We start from the raw sequence: 24,092 nt of genomic DNA, 5'->3' as shown, positions 1-24,092 counted from the left end.
ATCATCGTTAAATTCGTTGACGACACATTTCGAAAGCTTTCCAAATGCTGCAGACGATTATCAGCCTGTACAAAGCTAAATGAAGTCTGATTGTAAAGAGCTAAAAAGTCCTGGTTTCGTGCGAACTGATTTTGGCTCAGTGATGATGTTTTTGCATTGATACTCTGTATCTGTTGTTTCAAAGTCTGCAAATCATAAAGTGATTGTATATTTTTTAGTTGTTCGATATTTTTCATACGTTCATCTACATGATATGTTTCGTTCACTAACAAAGACATTTGATTTTTTAATTTTTTGTTATCTTCCTGCGCAATCTTCAGTTCAGACAACATATTCGTTTGGTTACTTTCCAGTTCCAATATTTTTTTCTTTAGTTCATCTACAGCACGACATGTTTCGTTTTTTTTAACGTCTCCTATTAATTTCTTTTCAAGATCAGTAAACTTACTTTGTAGTTGTGATGTTAATACAGCAATCGTGTCATCAGTGGTCTTTCGAAGCGCTTCTGTTTCGATATGTTGCTGCTTTTGCGCCTCGAGAAATCTCGTAATTGTAAGATAACCTCCGGTTGAATTTGTTTGAGTATTTGGCTCTAACAAAAATGCAAAAATGGATGGTAACAAAACAAGGTAAACACTCCACATGTCTATTTTGAATGTTGAAAGTTAAACGCATTAGGGTTTAAATACACAATTTTAAATTAGTAATTGTAAATAAGTTATCTGCTTGATGCGTGTTTGTATTGATATGATAGAAGTCATGACACATGAGGAGACTGGTACAGATATGAGACAGTAAATTAAACCAAATTTGATAATAGTATTACAGTATTACGTTGTGAACTTAATTGTCCATTTAATAGTTTGTACCTTGTGACATTAACCAATAGTTAAAACTAATTTTTGGGATGATGTTGAATGGTTATAATCTTTCGTCGGGATTAATATTGTATGTTTATTGACTGGGTATGACTGGAAAAGCAAGTTTATTGTCTCCAAAGTAGCCTAGGTCAGTAGTTATATCCGAAGGGATAATAAATCTATTTCACGAATATCCAGTCAGTAAGTCTTTTTTTATATCGAAGAAGACAACATACAATAAATGGCTGGGGAAATACATTATCGTTTTATAAATACAAAACAAAAAGTCAACAATTGTTTACCGTTTACTTTATAACTATTCGGAAATGATAAGGATACGTCCTGCACTGACGCCAAACCAAGATATAATAGATAAATTGAGACGTCTTAACTGCCGCCATATTTTTAAAATCCACCATTTAAAATTGCGCGAAATATAATGACGCTTGCGGTCCAATAGTTCAATAGTCTCTTTGAGGTCCAATAGTTGGAAAGTAAAGTAAAGTGTTAAAATTTGAAAAATATTAGTCAAAATATTGTGTTCTTATTTAATATAAAAAATGATAACTGTGGTATAATAAAGAACAACTATTATACTTCAACCTAATTGATAATTTTGATCGCATTATTAAATAACAATTAAAATAATATTAAAAAAATAGCGTCTGCATAACTCTTTCCAAAGTTTATTTATACTCCTTTTTGGTTCTTATTAATTACTTTTTGTTCGCGACTTTCGGCGAGTAAAAAACAAAATAATAATCTTTGCAATCATATATAATCACATCACTGAAAGAAACAAATTCAAAACAAAAATCTTTTCTATTCGATTTTGGATTTTGAAAGATAATTCACTTGAACAAAATTAAAACGACACCGATTTTCTTTATGGGAAACGTGAATAGATAAAAAATAGTGTTATTGATAATGCAAGCATTATAACACCAAGTTACACATGTTATATGTTCTAAAATGTTAAAATAGTCCTCGATAAACACAACTATGTGTTCCCGGCATTTAGTTAAATTTGATGATAAGTTTTATCCTAAGCATTAAACTTACAGCTTGACATTTAGTTGTTGCCTGGAATTCTCATGCGTTGAGCTTATTTTCTGAAATCTGATGATAATTAGTCAACCTACTGCGAACCCATAATTTCTGGAAATTAGTAAATTGTTGGAGTTTTGCTTCCTATACCACGTGCATGTGCAGTCCTTGAAATATTTTTGATATGTAGTATGGCTTATATTATGTTCCAAATTTTTTTTTTTTTTTTTTTTTTTTTTTATATCAATAACAGGCGTAACTTGACTGTATTCATAGTCTTATTTCAAATATCCATATGTTTCAACAAGTGATTGTATTTAATGATCGGTATTGAAAGAGAATATGCTAATCAAATATATTTCCAATCAAACCCATATGGAAGCTATTAGTTTTAATTAGAATCACTTTACAAAAGTTTGTACCATTAAGGCACTCACGTCAGTTGTGCTTGACATGATGGTTTTCGATTTAATTGATATGTTTGCTTTATTTAGTGCGCTCCTTAAATTTAGCAACTATCATATATGTGAGAGGTTTCGCTAGCAATCAGACCAGGGTTAATCCACTGTTCTCTACATAAGAAAACTCCCGTACAGAGAAGAAATATGACAATTACCCTTCGCATGATGTGTTTAAGCTTTTGATTTTGCCATTTGATATGTCACTTTCTAATTGAAATTTTCCTTAGGGTTCCGTATTTTTATTATGTGCCCTATATTAAGTGACAATTGTTTGATTATACAGTTTCGGTTATATCTAAGTTAAAACTAAGATGTCAAAAACTAGTTATTTTCTTTTACCTTGTAGTTATATACCAATTATAATCACCCTTAAAGGTGATTGGGGAATAGAAACATAGTCACCATTGGTATTCTTTCAACTAGCGGTATTATCCTTACCAAATTTGACGTCTATTTAGCGATGGAAGATGTACAAAGTTTGCAGCCTCGCCTGGAAAAAATGAAGACGTTGAATCCGATGCCTCGTTTACAGATAGAACAACGCTCTTCGTAAACCACTAAAAACCCTTTATAACAACTCTTTCAATGGATATGCATGTGACATGTTGCAATGTTTTAATGTATGTCCCTATTTAATATACCCTCATATGTACAGTGCAATCCCAATTTCACCGACCCCGGACGGTCTCTATTACAGGCCCAACTATTGCACATTGTATGTACTGTTAATTTGTGTACGTCTTGAAACGCAATACATATTACCACTGGACGTTAATCAACGAACAATCAATGAATGTATCAAATGTGTTGTTAGTTGTATGAGATTTTATATTTGTCTAGAGTTAAAGCGCTGTTGCGCCTGTTTTATAATGAAATGTAATATGGTCTGGTTTTTAACCAAATCAATAACGACTCTGTTCTGAAGCCTGATATATCTTATAATATTAACGGTACCAAGTTTCCTGCACCAGATGCGCATTTCAACAATACATGTCTCTTCAGTGATGCTCCTGGCCGAAATATGTAACATGTAAAGCTTATATAAAAGATTAAGAGCTATTATCCAAAGGTTCAAAAAAGCATAGCCAAATCCGTGAATGAATCAGCTTTGCATGAGAGAGATACATTCCATAATTTTTAATCATTCTTAATATTTTGTAATAGCAAATTTAATAACACAAAAATCCGTATTTTCATGCCAGTACCGGAGTATTGGCTACTGGGCTGTGAAACCCTCGTGGACATACAGTACACCCGCAGAGGCATCGACCCAGTGGTAGTAATAATATTAACTTAACGTAACATATCTTACTTGACTTTGAACAGTTAATAAATTATGATCTGTTATTTTGTTAAATCTGACAGCTCTTGATTACATAGATTTGTTGTACTCACAGGATGTCAAAACAAATATTTGTACGAATATAATTCTGTTTAACTATTTACATACAGATAAAGTTCAGGTAGTTTAACAATGAGAACTTATTATTATGAATGATAACGGAAGGGACTTTAAACTTATTATAACTTAATCAGATATCTGAAATTACACGTTAACAATTTATATCTTTGCAAATTTTGCAAATTTTGCAAATTTAGTTGATAAAAATTTCGTACAACGTAATCAGTACAATTGCATTAAAATAAAATAAATGTATACTTAAAGTTAACAAATAATAAATACCAGGTTTACAATTATGTACGCAAGACGATTGTTTCGTCCACATAATTCCAATCAGTGACGATGCTAAAATATCTGAAGACACTTATATAAATGCAAACAAAAAAAAAGAAAAATAGAGTTTGCAAAACGAAATATATATTCCGTAATTTGAAATGGTTTGCATATTTAAAAATATGCACTTTCAGGCAGTCTATTGACGTATGTTCATGCTTAGGACTAAGTTGTGTATACTGAACTAGTATAATGCTGCATTTGTCCAAAGTATAGAGGAGGGTTGCAATGTCACAAAACATGTTTAAGCCCGCCGCCATATTTTTTGCAACTTTCCAAAGTCAAATGCCTCTGTACTTTTTTTAGTTTTTAAGGCTTGTTTTTCTCTTTTTCCTCTGTTTGGTATGAGGTCCATTTTCAATTCACTAGAACACATTTTTGTTACGTGACCCATTGATTGTCTAGGTCTGTTTTCTGCTCTTTGGTTAATTTGTTATCTCTTTGACACATTTCCAATTCCTAGTCTCAATTTTCTTTCATTAAAGTTCAAAAGTAACGTTGATATATATTTTGGGTTAATTAATAATTTGTTAAAATGTACCTCAGATTCTTACAAAAAAATGTCTGCACCTGAAATTACTATTAATCCTGCTTTTATCAAATTACAACATATTCAAAACTTGTAAGTGAAGTTATGAAGACTTGGTATATTTAGGTATTTATGTCATGATACTGATACTCATTCACTCTCTTTAGTTGTGTTGTCTTGGTAGAATACCTGATAACATGATGTTTGGACTTTCCGTTTAGGATTTTCTTAAGTTTGTGTTACTTATATTTTTATCGAATAAGAAATGATTTACAAAATTTAGTAACTTAGTGTACTCATCAGCATAGCAGTGTTGTGTGTCATTAATGATTGCAATTGGATGTACGTTAATCGACTTACTATAATATATAAAGTATGTACTAACTGGATATACAATGAAACAATACTGATAATATATATACATGATATATTCTGCTGATCCTTTTTTAAGTTTAAAGTTTCTCTTTTTGACGGTTTTGGTGGTTATTTGCAATGAAGCTAATGTCAACTTATTAAGCCTTCCTTCTATATTATCCACCTCTTATTGAACAACATTACTGTTGAAAATCCGCCTTTCATCAAGGTTGTGTGTTAAATATTGTGTTTAATGTGAAAGGTATTTAAATCGTTGGAATTAAATTTTGTCGTTTCAGAAATACCTACAGGTGGGCTTTCAAATTCGTGGATTTTAGTTTTCTAAAAAAAAAATGAAAAATTGAAGCCATTAAAAAAGAAGGTTATAAATTGTCTGGATTGAAAGATGTTCTAAAGTTAACAGTGACCCGTCGTGTAAATCAGAGTAATCATACTTATTAGATATAGAAAGATGTGGTGTGAGTGCCAATGTGACAACTCTCCATCCAAATAACAATTTAAAAAGTAAACCATTATAGGTTAAATTACGGCCTTCAACACGGAGCATTGGCTCACACCGAACAACAAGCTATAAAGGGCCCCAAAATTACTAGTGTAAAACCATTTAAACGGGAAAACCAACGGTCTAATCTATATAAACAAAACCAGAAACGAGAAACAGGTATATATTACATAAACAAACGACAACTACTGTACATCAGATTCTGAAACAATAGCATAACATCACAACATAGAAAAACAAACGATAAAATATCAATTTGCAGACTTAACTCAATTAAAAAACATATGATTACACAATGAACGAATAAATTTGATCTGCGATATCTGAATACAAATGCACAGTTAATTAAATATTAGCGACAAACATTCATGACCAAAAAGCTAACAAACAAATTCAAACACAGGACATTACTGAGAAATATTTAACCAATTAATGTTCACTTTAGAAAAAAACTGTTTTTTTATAATCTTGAAGTTTATACAAATGTTGTAAGAATAAGTGAAAAATTGAAGATATTACAAAAAATCAAAGCTGGTGTACAGACAAGATCCATATAAATAAAAAATAACAAAAAAGCATTATAAACAGTATCAACAGGTCGAATGAACATGAAAATACGATTTGAGAGTACTCACAGTTACTGACAGCTAGTTAAAAGCCAAAACCAATTAATAGTAAAAAATCATGCATCAGAGACTTAAATCGACTAAAACACATCACAGGGATTAAGTATTTGAACGTCATTAATAGTCAAAGAAGACATGACTTGTGCAATGCCAAAAATAAATGTATCGACAGGTAGTAGTATAGTGAAGAGAGACTTCTATAGAAATAAAATGTGTCTCTATACATCTCGCCTCAAGAGTTAATGAAATTTAGTTATGTATTAATTTGCTAATGACAAAACCAATTATTAGTGCCAATGTGAACTATATTCAGAGATCTAATTACAATATTGGTACGATAACCCTTACTTATAAGTTTGTTTAAAGTTTCGATGAGTTTACAAGGATGACATAGTGATATCGTCGCTTTAAGTACAATATTACCATAACATTTAGGATGTGAAATACCATTTTTAATAAGCTTTCTACAGTTATAGCCAAATTTACTAATCAAATCTTTGTATCTATGAAAGAATTTAGTAAAAGTTTTAAGTAATTTATGGTATCGAAATCCCTGACATCACAATTTACCAGTGATGCGTTGATTACGTTCGTTAAAATCTATGACGTCAGAACACACACGGGCAAACCGAACGAGTTGCGATATATAAACACCGTATGATGGAGCTAAAGGCACATCGCCGTCTAAAAAAGGAAAATTAACAATAGGAAATGAAAAATCGTCTGTTTTGTCGTAAATTTTGGTGTGAAGTTTCCCGTTTGAAATTGAAATGTCTAAATCTAGAAAAGGACAACTGCTGCTGTTTATGTTAGATTTAGTTAAAGTAAGTTCGTTTGGGTAAATTTCTGAAGTATATTTAGAGAACTCTGGATTATTCCACGGAAAAAATATCGACCAGATAACGGTAGGTATTTTTGAATGTATCAATCAAATGTAACAATGATGCTCTTTATTAGCCCGGAATAATGTGATCAACATAGTACAGACCATCAAAGGTGTAAATTAGGCCATAGACATGTCACCTAAAGCATATAGTTACATAGAAAATGCTATAAACGTATCTTGAATGGTAAAATAGTACTGTACTTGTTACAATAGCAAGCCCATCATGAAATTAATATTTCCCATACGGGAAAAAACTATGAGGATATCAATACCGGAAATCTGACTTTCAGTGATCAAAATTTGTTTTGATGAACATTTGAAGATGAATAGTTGTACAGTTCAGGTTTTTAAAGATTAAATGGATATTAACCTGCCTGCATTTGTAGTTCATGGTGCGTTTTTCATAGTATTTAGTATGTTCTCTAGATCATACCAGAAGTCAAACCTTCCTGGGTTGATTTGGACAACGGTGGTTTCATTACGTTGAACACTGAAATTTGTGGATAAAGTCATCCACGAAAACCACGAAAATGGTTCCCCGCTAATAAAAGTACTTTCACAGTATATGTTTCTTAAGGAAACATGTCATGTTTTTGAAAAGAAAGACAAAAAGAACTTGAAAGTTTTTCACTTTAAGTTTCCAACTGAAATTTTTATAAATTTACTTGCATACCGATTTATTGAATTTGAACATGTATAAGAAGGAAACAAAAAACGGACGTTTACCCATATTTATGAAAATTTACGCAGACAGAGTATGGAAACGGTGAATTTTTATCAACATGGTACTTTGAAATGTTCTGATTTGGCCCCAAGAAAATGAAGATTTGTTCTAAATGTGTTACACATTGATACCATTTGACAAACTAGTACCAATTGTTTTAATTTGTATACGAAGCACCTGTTGTGCATATGTGCTGTGTTTTATGTTGGAGTTGTGATTTCCGATTTTTTTAATGATATCATCTCTTTCCAAGTTTGTAGAGTTATTCGATGTTTTTTCAACATAGTTATCATATATTATGAAATTAACGGTACCAATTTTCTTGCACCAGATGCGCATTTCGACAATACATGTCTTTTCAGTGATGCTCGTGGCCAAAATATTTGAAATCCAAAGCTTAATATATAAAAGATGAAGAGCTATAATCCGAAAGGTCCAAAAAGTATAGCCAAATCCGTGAAAGGAATCAGAGCTTTGCATGAGGGAGATACCTTCCTTAATGTATAATAATTTCTAATATTTTGTTATTTTGTTTATTAGAAATCAGTAATAACTATAACGGCAACCATCGTAATCACACACATTTTCGAATCGACTGTCCTCAAGCAAATTAAAACGTAAGCTCTGCCCGATCAGTTCAAATAACATTGGTAATATGTCGATACAGAATTGCTGACTATTTTTAAATACGCACTTAGTTTGGTTAAAAGATAAAGTCTGTATATATGTTCTGTTGTCTTTTATATATCATTCAATTGACATAAATTGAAATTCTATAAAATTAACAATATGTCTAAACCCATACATTTTAACATATATTATAAGTGGTCATTCAATTAATATAAAAGTAATACATGAACCAACATCTTCAATGAACATGATAAAATATATAAACCTTTATATAGATATAGGAAGATGTGGTGTGAGTGCCAATGAGACAACTCTCCATCCAAGTAACAATTTAAAAAGTAAACCATTATAGGTTCAAGTATGGCCTTCAACACGGAGCCTTGGCTCACACCGAACAACAAGCTATAAAGGGCCCCAAAATTACTAGTGTAAAACCATTCAAACGGGAAAACCAACAATCTAATCTATATAAACAAAACGAGAAACGAGAAACACTTATACATTACATAAACAAACGACAACTACTGTACATCAGATTTCTGATGTTCACATTTGAACTTTCCTCTGCTTCGAAAGGATTAAATATCACTAACTCCAAGGTTTGTTTTTAGGTTGTTAAACCTACAATATATCCAGCATCATCACTTACGTCACCATGCGTTGAAGCTGTCATCCTAACTGCATGAGGAAAACATAATATATAGAAACAGAAAAAAATAATACATACAAGTTGTTAGAAAAATAAAATAAAATATTATACGATTAGAAAAAAAAATTGGTCGTTTCTCCGGTTAGTAGCCAAAATATTACATGTTTAACTAAGCATTTAAAAACAGATCGTTACATGTACACGTCCAATCGAATAAATTGTCATACAATTTTAATTTAATAAAGTAACACACTTTATTAGGTGTTCAGGGCGGATTTTTAAAATAAAATTCATATTGAAAAAGCTATATGTGGTATTGCAAAATATCCGTTAACAATGTAATACATACATTTACATTTATTTCATTTACAAATTATTATTCATATATAAATAATCTTAAGCCTTCGTGTATTAAACGTACTTAGTGTGTGAGTGTTGACCGTCGTCGGGTTCGATGTATTTTCGATGCCTATTGTGTTTTGGGTAAGACATTTTAAGTTCTGCTGCAGACTTCTTGTATTCAACATTGATTCCTTGTTGACGTTTTCCAAGGTTTGCAGACGATCTTCCGTATTGACAAAGCGAACTGATGTCATATTGTATAGCGCTAAAACGGCCTGGTTTCGTGCGAATTGATTTAAACTTAATAATGCTGTTTCTGCATTTATACTCTGGATTTGCTGTTTATTGTCTGTAAATCTTGAAGTGATGGAATGTTCATCAATTGTTCATTTTTTATCATGCGGTCATTGATTTGATGTGTTTCATTCTTTAATGAAGTGAACTGGTTTTGCATTTTGTGGTTTTCATCTTTGCAATAACATTAACGGTACCAATTTTCCTGCACCAGATACGCATTTATACAATATATGCAAATTTTCAGTTCATACACCTTAGTGGTAAAGGTATTTTCCAGTTCCACATTGTTTATGTCTTGCTCATCAACAGCCCGACGTCATTTGTGTTTTAATGAAGTACATTGTAAACTGATTTTTTGTTTTCCTTTGATTGTCTTTAGCCATCTGTAGTTCATTAAGAACATTCGTATAATTATTTTCCAGTGCCACAAACCTTTTCTCGATTTCATCAACATCCCGACATGTGTCGTTATTATTAACTGTGCTCGTTAATTTCCTTTCGAGAATGACGTATTTACTTTGTAGTTGGAATGTTAACACAGACAGCGTGTCTTCAGCACTATTACGGAAGGACTCAATGTTCCGATGCTGTTGTTCTGTTCTCAACTGTTGTTGCCTTTGTACCTCGAGCAATTTCGAAATAGTAAGACAATAACAATCAAAAACAAGGAGTAAAAAAAGACTTGCAAAACCAGAGGATATTCACATCAACAGTTATAAATAAGAAATAAGAAACAACACGAACTCCACTTAAAACCGGGAGTGAAATCAAGTGCTTCGGACGGGTAAGCATTTCCTTCACCGTATACGAAACCCGTCGTGTTATTTTTTTATTCAGTTCGGTAATGATGGAAGGTTATTATGACTGAGGAAGAATATGGTAAGATAATGGTTGTCGAAGTCAAAATGTCCTCTGTTGAATTAGATCATTTGGTTCCAACAAAAATGCACAAATTGATGGTAAAAAAACAAGAAACACACTCAAGTGCTCCGGACGGGTTAGCACTTCCTGTGCCGTATACGGCACCCGTCGTGTTATATATTTGTTCAGTTCGGTAATGATGGAAGGTTAGTATGACTGAGTAAGAATATGGTAAGATAATGGATATCGAAGACAAAATGTCCTACTGTTGAATTATATTATTTGGCTCCTACAAAAATGCACAAGTTGATGGTAAGAAAACAAGAAAAATGTGTCAATAACACTACGACTATAGCATGCATAGAGCAGAAAACAGTCAAAGTCCATCAATAAGCCGTCAACATAGGGAGCATCCGGAGACGAGCTTCACCTGGCCCTCAAACTAAATGTTTACTAGATATGAAAAATGAATATTACACTTAACTTCGAAACATATAAATGTGTTTATTTAATACTCATACTGTACTCATAGTGAACATTGTTTTGCCCACATGCTTTCATTTAAAAAAATATTTAAACTATTGTGGAATCATTATTTTTCGTTGAATACCAATTCTTGTGGGTTTCTTTGGGTACAGGTAAACAACGAATTCAAATGCCCAACGAAATAAGAATATTATATAGGCTCTGTATGCAGATACAAACAAAATCACGTTTCAAGTATCCATGAAAATGCAAGTTTTCCGAAATTCACGAATATTAATTGTATATCCACGAAAAAAATAAATCCACAGTATCATTAAAACACTACGTTTGGACTAAACCAGTTATTCTTTGAAGAATTATGTTACACGTGTTTGTTTTAAGTAAATTGAGCATGTTGAGTATATCGAGTGTAAAAGAGGAATGTGATAATGTTTGGACTCAGAAGAATTTGTAATGTATATTCCATAGAACATTTCTGTTTTAATTTCCACAAGGTGAAACAACCTTAGTCAATAAATAAAGAACTCCCTTGTCTATAGTTCGAGTACAATAATACAAACTTATGTACATGTATCGAAGAACTTCATATATTAATAAAGATGATAGACTAAGAGTTTTGAGTTTACATTGTATGTGTAATCCTAATTTATTTAATACTTAATGTTTCGAAAATTACTTATAACATGTATAATGTCATGGGTTCAAATCATGCACAAATTAAACATAGTATAACTAAGATAATTTTGATAACATTTTCTTTTTAAGAGTAAACATATCTTAAAAAGTCGAGACTCAAATTTATAAAAGATTTGTCTTTCGTACAATATAGAACTATCGTATTATAGTTGTTTTTGTTAGAAATATACCATTCATTGTCGTGGATTTTAGAGATGAAGTTATCTACAAAATATAAAAAAGAACACTTTACATTTTCTATATCATGTTAATGATTTACAAGAAATGGTATAATTTTACATAAAGGTAACAATATGTTAATGACATATTACCTTTTAAAAGGCTATGCGAATACGGAATGTAAGGAAAACCATGAACATAGAGATTTCTGTCGACACTTTTTTCACTTTGGCTTTATTGTTGATTAAGTATCAATTACACACGCACTGTTTTCCGCTGCTTTTTAAGCACGTCAAATATGTATTAAAGTTTTTTTTTAAATGACACGATGTTAATAAAGAAAAAAGAGTTAAAACTATATTCGAAAGCTTTTTTGTCGATTCCCCATTATGTTACTGTAGATATAGAATAATCGTATATAAATGCATTCCCGTAGCAATTGGTTCAAACACAACAAATTCGTTGTTAATAACCTTTGCTAGGATGACATGTCGACCTTTTGAAAAAGAAATAAAATATATGGCAGTGAACATGAAAACGTTGCGTGGAATTACCAAATTTGTATTAACGATCTACACGTTTTCATGTTAACGTATTGCCCAGCGAAAGTATTTAACTGTCATTCAAAGTGAATAATTTAATTTAAACAAATTCATTCTTAAGTTTGTCCGGTTAGTTTTATTATGTTTAGCTTACAGGTATATTCTTAGTCGTATGATATTGAATATTTGTTTGTTTAAGGTAATTCGAAATTGCAACTGTTTTGTAATGAACATGTAATCTGTCCTGGTTTTTAACCAAATTAATAACGACACTTTTCTGAGGCCTAATATATCTAACTTGACTTTGAACAGTATAATAAATACTAATCTTTTACTTCATTAAAGCTTACTGATCTTGATTAAATATTTTTGTTGTAATCAAAGGGTGTCAACACAGGTAGTTGTACACAGATAATTATGTTTGTCTATTTACATACATTATAAAGTTCAGGTAGTTTAACATTCAGAACTACGTGTTATGAATGATAACGGAAGAGATTTTAAACAAATCATAACCTTTATCAGTTATATGAAACTGCACATGAACATAACAGTTGCAAATGTAGCTGAATAAATTTCATACAACATGATCAGTACAAATGTATTAAAACAGAATAAATGTACACTAACACTAAAGTTTACTAGATACCAGGCTGACAATTGTGAACGCAAAGATGATTGCTTGTCCACATAATTCCAATCAGTGACGACGATAAAATATCTGAAGAAACTTATATCAATACGACACAAAAAATAATGAAAAATAGAGTTTTCAAAACGAAATATATATTTCGTTATTTGAAATGGTTTGCATACTTAAAAAATATGTATATCAGTAAACTGATGGAGTATTTTTATGATTCAAAAACCAGTTGTTGGTATGACACGGGTTATGTTCTTCTCATATATGTTATGATGGTATGATACTAAACCCCTAACGGGAAGGATTGTGCCTGATGTTCATATGATGAAATCATAATCTTTCAGTCAGTTTTATTGAAGTCTGGAGCTGGCATGTCAGTTAATTGCTAGTAGTCTGTTGTTAGTTATGTATTATTGTCATTTTGTTTATTTCTGTACTGTTACCAGTGTTGATTTTTTATTGTTTAACAGAAATTCTATCGATTTTTCATAAGTTTTCCCGGACTATTTTTTATTGCTAGATTTTTGTACTTTGAAGTTCCTTACTGTCCCCCTTACTTTTTTGTTTCCTAAATTGAAAGCATGAACGTGGTCACAGGCATTTAAAAGTATCGTAAACTACGCCAACTCACAATGTAAGTTTATAATTCATAGTTTTTAGTGATTGTATGATGAAAGTTAATATGTTTCCACATCAAGATAAATTTTGTATAATTATGTGTATATCAGCCAAAAGTGAAATATGATGATTGTTAATTTTGTCACTGTTTTTACGAAAGTATGGAAAGCCATTTGGTGCTATAATTTTTGAATGTTTTGATTGAAAATTCATTTTGATACATAGATTTGAACTGTTAGTTTTATGATTTTTGAAGTCATGAGTATGATGAGTTAGCTAAGGTTTTGTTTTTGTTTTTTGTAGCTTTTTACCAACATCACAGCACACATATGTAGAACTTGTTATTTCATGGTTTTCGAAATAAATGATATACATTACTGTGGCTTATGGTTATACTAGTATGCACTGAGGCAGAATAATTTCTTTGGATACATCTTCTGACATCAGACTCGGACTTCTCTTGAACCGAATTTTAATTTGCGTATTGTTATGCGTTTACTTTTCTACATTGGCTAGATGTATAGGGGGAGGGTTGAGATCCCAAGTCAGGAGCCTCTGGCCTTTGTAAGTCTTGAATAATTTTAAATTTAGTTTCTTGTGTACAATTTGGAACTTAGTATGGCTTTCATTATCAATGAACTAGTATATATTTATTAAGGGGCCAGCTGAAGGACACCTCCGGGTGCGGGAATTTCTCGCTACATTTAAGATGAAGGTAAATCCAGAAAAGCGCTTCGGACGCAAGAAATTTATAACGTGTTGTTTTCAATATTTTAAGACCTGTTGGTGTATTTTTTTTTACGGTCGTGTTGTTGTCTCTTTGATACATTCCCCATTTCCATTCTCAATTTTATTTGATATGTTCTTCCCTTTTATAGACCAACTTGGTATTTGGAAATAATTTGATATGTCGAAAAAAAGCCGCAGATCGGTTATAAATGTATTAAACGTTGATATCATTTTATAAACTAGCACCAATTGTTTCAAACTGTATACGAAGCACCTGCGGAGTATGTGTGTAGTGGTTTCTGATTTTTTTTTGCCAATGCTATCATCTTTCTTCAACCAAATTGCCATATATAATGTATATGACAACTATAAATGACCTTCAGAAAAAGATTGTAAAGAAAAACAAATATGAAAAAGGAGATGTGCTGTGATTGTCGATGAGACAGCTCCCCACAAGAGATAGAATGACCCAAAAAATAACAACTATAGGTTACCGTAACACCATCACCAATGAGCGAAGCCCATACCGTATAATCAGCTATAAAAGGCACCGACATAAGTGTTAAACAATATAAACGAAAAAACTGACGGACTACGGCTAATTTAAGTACAAGAAAAAAAAGAAAAACAAATCTGTAAAACATAAAGAAACGACAACCACTGATTAACAGGCTCCTGACTTCGGACAGGCACAATCAAACAAAATATTGTTGAGTAAAACGTGCTAGACGGATCGCGGCCATCCTCTAAACTAACCAGCAAATAGCAATACAAATCTTTAAAAGGTTAAATGTTATGTTATTGTTCTAGCAAACTATAAACATGACAAAAAAATAAATGATTGAATGATCTTTACCGTTACCTATGGTTCAAAACACATTTAAAAAAAGACTGAATTAGTGATTTTTTGTACATTTTAAAACATCTTAATACTCAAAAAAAAGAGTGAAATCAGTTCAAACAACAGAAAAGAGTTAAATGAAAATAAAGCATTATATCCTTTATAAATTTATCATAAAAACAATATTGTTTACTGCCAGTTAAAACTTCGGAAGTTACATGTATTGTTGACCGTTGACCGCTTGACAGGGGTGTTTTTTCGAATCCTGGCTACATATACGCATGAGCTGACTGTTGGTCGACATTGGAACTGACCATCCCGTTATTTTGCTGATGTTGATTTCCCTGTATCGATGTCGGAAATATTTTTCCATGAACTTGCTGAGGTATTATTTGTACATTTGAGTTCGGCATGACTTGTTGTTGCTGGTACCCTTGTGGAATAAATACTCCTTGTTGGTTACCATTTGGCCCTTGTAGCTGTGTCATGTTATGTAATACATGTTCTTGGACTGGATTAAAAATGACAACATTTTGCTGAAAAAAAGAACAAACTGTTTTTGACAAAAGCATCGAAGAAACAATAATTTTTTTTTTAAATTGAGTTGCCTTGTACATGTTATTATATGATTTAAATGACCTTCTTGCTTATAACTAGAAATATATAAGTATTTTGCTTCCTGAAGTAAGGCTACATATTTAACATGAAATTGCATAAATTCTAATTTGTTCCAACGCACTGTTTATCAGAATGGATATTTTAAATAATTAAGTAATGGGTTTAATAACAATAAGTTTTGATCCACAACTGTAACATACTATATTAGTGAGCTTTACTGCTAAAATTGAATCTTTTTTTTTAATTAAATGAGATGTGCAAATCAAATGTAATTACCTATAGTTTCCATCAATTGTTGGCTTTATCGATTTTAGCATTGAAAATAATATTAGATGTTTTACTAGAGTTTTAAATAAGAGCACGTTGATGTATTTTTCCTTATCTTCGGATTTTTCTTATGAAACTAACATCATGAAGAGAAATTGGCAATAGTGTAGCTTTACTCAAATTTTGTCACCATTTGTATACATGAATTAGAAATAATTGTTTATACAATTAATTTAATCGACCGTTCATGAGACATAAAATGGTCCCGGTTTATGTTATTGAAAGTTTAGCAATTTAGACACCAAATATTCCTTCACTAGTGGACTAATGTCAAATTAAGACTTCTTATCTATTTCCAATTGTACAATTACAGAGAAACATAACCGTGTTTACAAAAGTAAAACGAAAATGATGATTTTAAGTACGTTTATTCAGCTCCTGTTTCATACATTTTTTTTCAGATATTTGTCTTGGAAAAGTTTTTCGAACAAATGTATATTCTTAGGCTAAAAAGTAAAGAATTTTAAGAATTGAAGAAAAGAAGTATTTCTCTTATTTTTGTGCTATTTTCACATTTCCTGACTGGTCTTTTTCTTCTGAATTTTCTTATTGTGACGTCATGAAAAAAGTCGACCATGCCTGATAACGTCAGATCAAAAGTACACAACTGTCCTCAAATCTTTGAAAAGGAAAGATAAAAATCACAAGAGAAACAGATTCCAACACTGTAACCGTGTATTACGACATTTCTCCATTCTCAACAGTTAAATTTGAATTATTTAAAAAAGCTCGGCAAGCCTCGCGAATTAAATATTAATATTTTATTCTCTCGAGTGGAGAAATATCGTAATACACTTGTTGCAGTTATATTTCTATATTGTCTAGGAGTACCGAGAAAAAAAGGGAATAGTAAATTAAAGTTATTTTATACTGACTTCATTTGGTGGTAGAATTTGGGAACAGCAGCAACAATATGTCGCTGATGTAATGGCTACTATCAATTCAATAACAGCACATGCGTCAATGATTCCTGAAACTGTATTAATATCTCCGTCGACTTCTTCCGCCTACAATAACAAACGTTTATTGAAGTAAACTTGGTATGATAAGGTTTATTTATTTATATTTGTCTTGAATGTGCCGATTTTTTTTCCAATATTGATAATTGAAAGGTATATAGATATTTAGAAAAATTGAGAAAGTATATCAAGTTTGTGGGTTTTTTTCAGTGAAAGAATCTTTACATAAGTTATAAACTGTAACGTCTTCACTTAAACAAGCAATTGTAAATGCTTGTTTCTTAGAAAACACAACCAGTCCTACATTATATCTCCAACTATGGTTCTTCTGAGTTACCCTTAAAATTGCATGTTTTGTTTTTATGATGAAAAACTATGTATTTAAGAAATTTCTCGATTTCAATCTGTACCAAAAGAGATAAAACCATATCGCTGTTATTCAACTTTAGAACGTTATGATTGTTTTAAATCTTGTTATCTCTAATGAGTTTCATTACGTTTCCGTGCTTTGTTTAAGTTACTGTTTGTTCCTAAAAAAAATTAGCCTACATGTATTAATCAGTAAATCAGTACGCAAAACAGTTTTGAAAAACCGAAACTCATTTAACATATATTTGCCTTGAATATGTTGTCGTTGCAATGGTGGTCATTTTGTCTTGCTTATAAGTCTATTGCCTTTATCTTCCTTCATGAGTCATCGGACTAACGTTTACATTCAACAATGATCCTTGCCAAGTTCTTTAAATTCCGTTGAACACAAACATCAATTTCTTGAAATTATGCATTTTTTACCATAATTTGTTCTATTATGCTATCAAAACTAACCGTGTTTACGTGTGTTCTTATGATGGTCAATTGAAATTTAGTCCCATGAACATGTAACCACACTCTAAACTTGTAAAGGTTCTTAAAAATGGAGATTGTTATTTCAGCTCAACAAGTCAAGGGAAGAAACAATAACGAAAAAAATTTAACTCATGGAACATGTGGAAGCATCAAATCCCAAATACACACACGTGACATTCTTAATCATTCAAAAATTACAAGCTTTATCTGGGAGTTTAAGCCTTTGCTTTTGTTCGTTTGCACAATTTGCACAATTTCATTAAAGATATTATTTGTGGTATTTGTAGGGTTTATTTCAGAAAATTATGCTACTTACCTGGAGAATGGAAACGCTAAGAATTCCAATAGTAAAGATCGATGGACAAAATATAACAGCAGATATAATACTAAACACCAGGAATGTTATTTTTTGAAAGAAAAAAACAAGAAGTTCATTACTTTTTATATACATGTATTTAAAAAATAAATGTTATATATATATATATTGAATGCACACTTAATGATGTCCGAAAGCAATTAAATGATATAAATTATACACTGTCAGGTTATTGATATAAAAATTCTCTAGAATGTTAAGTCAATCAAAAATTTAATGTCAGAAATTATAGGAAACTCTCTTATAGAGAAGAAATGCAGTTAGTTTTCAGTCGATGACTCAATAATTATTTCACATCAAAACTGTTTCAGAATTATTTTTTTTCTGATATATTCTTTATATTTATTGCAAATGCTTGTAGGATTCTAAGTCATTTCAATTTTAGGATGCATAACCTGTGAATGAATATTATTTTGATTTTCAGTAATAGATCATAAGAACTTAATACAAGGTTTAAGTTTACCAAACGCGAATTTGTTTTTAATTTCGAAATCTTGGTTTGATTGCAAAAAGGAAAACGATCCATCAGACTCCGAGTGACGCATATGCAAGCACTTGAAGAATACCATAACGCTGACAACTCTAGTCTAAATTCAACTAATAATAGTCGGTAAGATAAATTCGTTACATAGTGTGCTAGTGACCTAATACGAGATATACGGGGTCAGTAAATTCCTTATGGGGTTCGAGCGTCGTTCTCTTCCCATATGGAACATACTGACCCCGTACGTATCGTATTAGGTCACTAACACACTATGTTACTAATAATATACATTTTTGTAATGTAAAACAATTCAAGCAAGAAAAACATAGGAAAGGTAAACATAAATCTGAGACACTGTAGACGGTCCAACTATCCAAAACATAGTATACATGTATAAGACTTTATGTTTCCATGATAAAGCATTATTTGGTTATTGTAAACTCGAAAAACAATGTGTGAATATTTAGAATGTGGATGAATCTGACGAAGAAGGAAAACGGAATATTTGGACCAAAACATGGTTTTATTGGTGGGAACAAATCCCGTGTTATCATTCTTATGTACTTAGTACCTAATGTGAATTTTAAGCTCTGAAGAAACATCTCAACATTTTGTACTGAATTTCATCCATAGCAATAAGAGTGATTGATGGATTACAATTAAAAACAACACTCGAATAAAATCAACACGAGTTTCGTTGAATTAGATAGAAAGTGTACTACCAACTTGAAGATTGAAAAAAAAACCATCACAAGGGTGTTACAAAACGCATGATTTTTGGCCAGATGAGCTAAAGTAACCGAAGTAAACCACCACATGTATTATCATTATCATAAACATGCATAGAAACGTTAACATGTTTACCAAACATTTCCATCTGGGCCTCTTTGAATCCGTCATGCAAATTGGAAATATTCCCGTTAACAAGAACTGAAATACAAGTATGTATATTCATTTAACAATAACGCAAGAACATTCATAATATATAAGATAGTTTTTACATGATTATAGAATTAATAGTTAAATGGTGCATACATGTCAAATGCGGTATATGACGGCGTTAGGAATAAAATTTACAGAATCGCAAGTTGTTGTTATCATTCTACATACAATTACATCGAAACACACATTCAATTTGTTTGTTTTAAAAATAGCATGTTGAAAAAGGAAAACTCGACATTTATAATTACAATAAGTCTCTGTAAACTCACTGATTAGAAATTGTGTTGATTTTTAATATTGTATGTTGTATGTACATCGAATTACAAAAGTCGGTCTGTATAAACAAACGAAAATTAAAAAGTAATCAATTAAACGTCCATCAAGAGTATGTGTTAAATTGCTTCTATAACTTCCATTGAGATTGATATCCGTATATAAACTAGAAATTATGACACACAACGGGCAAAAGTTGTTATAGAATTTGCAAAGTTTGCAGCACAATGGTAGCAGGAATTTCTCAGACACCTTGCACCACTTCGGTTTGAACGGGAGTCACATTACCGAATCTTTTCGTCTTTGAAATGGACGAATACTTTGATCATTGTGGTTTAAGTTTTTCGCTTGTCCTGAACATGTTTCGTTTAAATATGTTATGACTATTGTTTTTTTGTTTTTTTCTTATTTTTTACGTTTGTAATCTTCCCGCTTAACACAGTGATTGCGCCTTAATACCAAAATGTATCTGAACAAAACATACCAAAACGTCATTTATTAAAATTTTCACAAGGACGTACCTGTAGCAACATCATTGTTTTGTTAGAATGACATATTCATAATATTACATTGTTTGTAGTTCTCTTACAAACATTCAAACATCTTCATTTTATATCAAGTTTCAAACTTTTTAACACATCCCATTCGATATTATTCTATGTTTCTTAAAAGAAGATTGAAACGAGGACACCGAAATGAACACAAAAATGCTGAAACAGAACTTACCCAGCCTGACAGAAATATACAGGTCCCATATAAAATCAGTACTATTGTTTTTTCCTTACATCCGAGGTGTGAATATGAGTTATATAGATCGTCTAATTTGAAATGCTCTTGAAACTTTTGCTGGCATGCATAATCATCACAACACATAACCTTTTTCTTTATATTTGTTATAACACCCGCTGTGCACGCAGATATACAGGCAACCCCTAAACTGATATGTATTCCAGCAAAAACTTTAAGCTTTCCAACACCAAGTGCCGAACGGAAATTGGAAGGGACTGTATATGTTCTTGAAGGTTCATTCAGATTCATGTTGCCTTTTTGAAATACAATGAAATGAAAAATTGTTAATATAACAATTTCGGAATGCATGCAAAGCAACTAACCAATAGTTATCAAATATACTAGGTTTTAATTTTATACACCAGACGCGCGTGTCTTCTACATAAGAAGCTCAGATCATACTAGCACTTTACACACTTACAAATAAATAAAGCAAATGCACCAACAAATTGTTTTTGTATTTAGTAATACATTAGACATATGCCGCACTAGTACACAGTATAAAGTACACCCTAAATTAAATAAAAAATCCGAATCAGCAAAACGAATCAAAACAAATTTTGTTTTCATAAAATCATGACCTAAACAAGTGTCTTGTCTTTAACAAATGTATAACAGTAAAATGCATTTTTTATATCTTTAATGAACAAAGCGAGACAATCTAGCTCCATTTCAAACGTGTACTTATATCAAACTTGACAGATTATGCTTGTACATATAAGTGTCATACACAGTCACGTTCAGATTCATTATATAAATATATTAGTGGTTCATTGTTTGACTGAAACTAAGTCATGTAAGTGAACATCTTGTCTCATACAGCTATCAAAAAGCGTTATACTGTATAAAGTGACATACAAATGAACTGTACTTGAATCGAAAATAGTATTTCTATTTTTTAATCAGGCTAATTAAAACTTCTGATTGCTTATAAGGGACGTAATATTTTATTCAGTGTCAAACTAACTCAAAACGCACAGGTTATGAATGAAATGTGTATTGCATTTATTTACTTTGACCATGCATTTTTAATTTATAATATGAATTTTCTAAAAGTCGGCATCTAAAATATTAATCAGATTCGGTACTTACAAATTGTCTGTGTCAATCCTTAAAGTTTGGAAATGTACTGTATTCATCAAATAAGGATGTGTTGAACATGTTTGGGTATTGCATGAATACAACACGTTTCTTCCTTTAAAAATTATAAAGATATGTAGAATACAATAAAAGCAGATTTCTTTTATTGAAACGACAAGTTTTTCACAACTGAGTCAGGTGTTCCTCATTGGGTTTTACAGTCTAGTTCCTTGTGATCTTTTATTGTATTGTTCACACCTTTAACCTAAAGAAAAACTGTGTATTTTACAAACATTGTATTCATCATCATTGAACCATTGTATTAAAAATGAGATATTAATCATAACGATTCATTCGTGGATCGTTAAACGATAAAAACACGAACTTAAAATTGAATTTTGATGGGTTTTCGGATAATAAAAAACGGAAGCACTTAAGAAGACAATTTTGAAATCCATATCCACGTATTTAAATAATGCAGACCAGGAACTTCACCCAACCTCATTTATCGCATTTTTCTTTTTTTAATTAAATATCAGGATTTTTTTTCTCGGAAAGGTTTAAACTGCATTTTGCACCTTTTTTAATTTTGGGACCAATCAGGTTCCTACAAAGTGTATTCAGAACTTAATCCGGAATTTAATGCGACTGTTATACAAGTGAGAGGTTGAGCGCTATAAAACAAGGTTCAATTCACCATTTTGTACATTTGAAAATGCCTGTACCAAGTCAGGAAAATAACAGCTGTTGTTCATTCGTTTGGTGTGTTTAATCACTTGATTTTACCCTCTGATTAAGGACTTTTAGTTTTCAGTTTCTTCGGAGTTCAGTATTTTTGTGATACGTATCAATCATGTGTTTCTATATATAGATATAAGAAGATGCGGTATGAGTGTCAATGAGTTAACACAATTTGTAAAGTAAACTATAATAGGTAAACATACGGTTTTCAACACGAAGCCTTTCCTCACAACAAACAGCAAGCTATAAAAGGCCCCAAAAAGTACTGGTGCAAAACCATTCAAACGAAAAAAACAACGCTCTAATCTATATAAAAAAGATGAGAAACGAGAAATACTTTTCTCTAATTTTTGTGCTATTTTCACATTTCCTGACCGGTTTGAGAAAAATATTTCTCCTCACTAGTGAAGTAACTGTTCTCGGCAAATGATTGGTTGAAATTTAATTGTCACGTTAATTTTTCTTGTTTTCTTCTCAATTTCAGTCATATGTACACTTATCTGAAACATTTCTGCCCGAACTGGTAGAAATATATAAGAATCAACTGAAAAGTTTTCCGGGATTTGAAGAGGAGAAATACATTTTCAAAATTGTAATTGGTAAACACTGCAAAGATGTGGGAATGAGTGATACCACTAGAAAAAATGTCTACAGGAGTAACAAACAAACAGCTTTGAGATTTATATGAAGTGTCTCAATTCCCGATTTACCAGACTTCGAGAAATACAAGTATCAGTTTGAAGAAGGTTTAATACTTTTTGATGGCTGCAATCTTCTTGTCGTGAGTAAATAACGAACAAACAATTTACTGATGAAAAAGATATGAGTATATTTGTGGGCCATAGAACAGTTGAAATAATTTGAATGCCACTAGAAAAATTCACATCTAATTAATTTATTCGTCATCATATATTTTTGCAACTAACCAATATATCTTTCACATAAAAATGAAATCGGCTCTTTTCCGGTTCAAAGAGTCATGAACAATTTGCAGAAGTACTTGACAAAAGGTAACTCTTAATGTCCTTTTAATCCGAAGACAATAGCGGAGAGTTCAAACAAAAAATAAACGTATCTTTCGGAAGACTTACCATGCCAAAACTGAGGGAAACACATCAACTATAAGAGGAAAACAAAGAAACAATAGAAAAACTGAAGTGTAACATTTTTTTCTATAGACGAGACGTTGACGGAACTACTTTTCGTAACCAATGTAAACAAGAAGGTGGCGATATCAACACAAAAACCAGCTGAACGTTCTAAAAAAATTATGCGACTTTCAGTATATTGTTCAATTACACATATTCATTTGAGTGATAATAAACATTTTTGTAGTTTACATTTTAGCAGATAGCAGATTTTTGTAGTATATGTTTTAGGAATAAAAATATTCACGGATCAATTCAATACAATCACACA

Source organism: Mytilus trossulus, chromosome 8 (genome assembly GCF_036588685.1).
Source record: "Mytilus trossulus isolate FHL-02 chromosome 8, PNRI_Mtr1.1.1.hap1, whole genome shotgun sequence".
In the NCBI taxonomy this organism is placed as follows: Eukaryota; Metazoa; Mollusca; class Bivalvia; order Mytilida; family Mytilidae; genus Mytilus; species Mytilus trossulus.
The sequence above is the reverse complement of the archived record's forward strand: the minus strand, read 5'-3'. Positions refer to the sequence as shown.